Source organism: Mus musculus, chromosome 5 (assembly GCF_000001635.26).
Source record: "Mus musculus strain C57BL/6J chromosome 5, GRCm38.p6 C57BL/6J".
Lineage (NCBI taxonomy): Eukaryota > Metazoa > Chordata > Mammalia > Rodentia > Muridae > Mus > Mus musculus.
Window position 1 is genome coordinate 137,927,836 of NC_000071.6, and position 2,442 is coordinate 137,930,277.

General features: G+C 44.7%; 1 pseudogene; it reads left to right on the forward strand.

Annotated features, from left to right (window-relative positions):
• On the forward strand, positions 432 to 1,370 carry Gm8099 (predicted gene 8099; annotated as a pseudogene).

The following is a 2,442-nucleotide window of genomic DNA, read 5'->3' on the forward strand; positions in this document are numbered from 1 at the left end:
ACATGAGCCTCTCAATATGGATGTTGGGCACCAAACTCCAGTAAGAGTAGAAAGTGCTCTTAACCATTTAGTCATCTCTCCAGGCCCCACATAGAAAAAATAGTTATAAAGGAATAAAGATGGGACCAACAGGAGAGTAACAAGTTTGAGTAATGAGAGGAAATATGATGAAAGGATCATGTAAAATTTCATGCCAAACTCCCTTATATTTTTATACAAAGTGTATACACTATTTTTTTTAAAGCCAAGTGTACTGGCTGGTTTTGTGTGTCAACTTGACACAGCTGGAGTTATCACAGAGAAAGGAGCTTCAGTTGAGGAAATGCCTCCATGAGATCCAACTGTAAGGCATTTTCTCAATTAGTGATCAAGGGGGAAAGGCCCCTTGTGGGTGGGACCATCTCTGGGTTGGTAGTTTTGGTTCTGTAAGAGAGCAGGAGAACGATGGCGGACGCGGAGACAAAACGCTGTTGCGACGAAAGAGGTTCTGGCTGAGGCAGCAGCCATTCTAGAACCTGTAGGCTTGCAGGAAGAAGCAGAGCTGCCTGCCAAGATCATGGAGGAGTTCATGAGGAAGTCGCGGAAGAAAGACAAACTGCTTTGTAGCCAGCTTCAAGTAGTGAACTTCTTACAGACTTCTCTGCCTCAGGAGGATACTGACCAGAATCCAGATGCTTTGGCTTCTGAAGATGCAAGTCGGCAAAAGGCAACTGAAACTAAGGAGCAGTAAAAGGACATGAAGGCCACATACATGGATCACGTGGATGTCATAAAATGGGCCCTGTTGGAGGCCTTACCCCAGGTTAAAGAGGCTCACAGGAATTACAAAGAGCTTCAGAAGGCTTTTGAGCAACTCGAGGCTAAGAAGCGAGTCCTTGAGGAGAAACTTCAGCTGGCTCAGAAGCAGTGGGCGCTGCAACAGAAGCGTTTGCAGAATCTGACAAAGACGTCTGCAGAGGTCAAGAGGCGCCGCGGGAAGAGGGCTCTGGAGAAGCTTGACGGACCCCACCAGGAACTGGAAACCTTGAAGCAGCAAGCGGGACAGGAACAGGGGAAGCTGCAGAGGAACCAGAGCTACCTCCAGCTGCTGTGTTCCCTGCAGAATAAGCTGGTCATCTCTGAGGGCAAGGCTGAGGACAAAATGTCAAAGGGCGAGCCCTTACAGCCAAATCCAAATCTCCTTAAAGGGACAAAGAAGAGCACTGGTTTGGCCTGGAACACCTTTTCTATTGAAATGAGAAGTGGCATGATATACTTATAGCTTGACAAGTGAGATGGTTTAATGATGTCTTCAAGAGTTAAGGAGAAGGGACTGAAAGAAATTTAGTTAAGATTGAAAGCTGGTTGCGAAGCAGATCTTCAGGATGGACATGAAGCAATGAGATGCAGCAAACCTGTACTTTGCCTAAAGAACCTGCAACAAGACGTTGTGGCCTGGATTGTTGACCCATTGCATGGATATGGACTTTCTGGGAAAACTTAGATTGTTGGAAACATTTATGGGAATAGGAATCTTTTATTAAATACCTCGATTTTAAAAACAAAACAAACAAACAAACAAGAGAGAGAGAGCAGGCTGAGCAAGCAAGGGGAAGCAAGCCAGTAAAGAACATCCCTCCATGGCCTCTGCATCAGCTCCTGCTTCCTGACCTGCTTGAGTTCCAGTCCTGACTTCCTTGGTGATGAACAGCAGTATGGAAGTGTAAGCTGCATAAACCCTTTCCTCCCCAAACTGCTTCTTGGTCATGATGTTTGTGCAGGAATAGGAACCCTGACTAAGACACCAAGTAATTTGTATTGGGACAGTAGGAAAGCTGTCTTTAGGGTATCTTGGGTTTGGGCTGCACCTCACCCATCAGGACAGGCTCAATGGTGTAAAAATATAAAGTCATTTGAAAGATTGCTTTGAGAGCTTCAAGGCAACATGCTCACACAAAGCAACCTTGTTGTATGACAGTTTTTCTGAGGAGATGGGACATAAACACAAGTACCTATTAACCCCAGATAAGGAACTGATGGCAGACCAAAATAACAATTACAGAAAAGTTCAACTTGGCAAGCCAGCTGGTTTATTGGGATTCCTTGCAGGAGTGGTGGTGAGAAGCTCCTTATATAAGCCTGGATAGCTCTAGGATTTCACCCAGAGCAAAAAAAAAAAGCTTGAACCCTGAAATTCTCTGTACATTTTTCAGGCAACTGAATCAGCAATTGCCTGTTGTCAGTAATCCTTACTGTTTATAAAACTTTGAGAAGGGGAGACCTCGTTCATCTGATCAATTTCAAGGACTAACAGACCTTTGAGTTGTTTAGTTTCTGAGACTTAATGAGCCTCCCTTTAGAATTTCCTGAGCCTGAGTTTTAAGGTGTTTCCTTCCAGGATAGAATGGTTCAGAGAAAATGGCTACACAGACAACCCAAGCAAGTGTTTCTCCACATTCAACC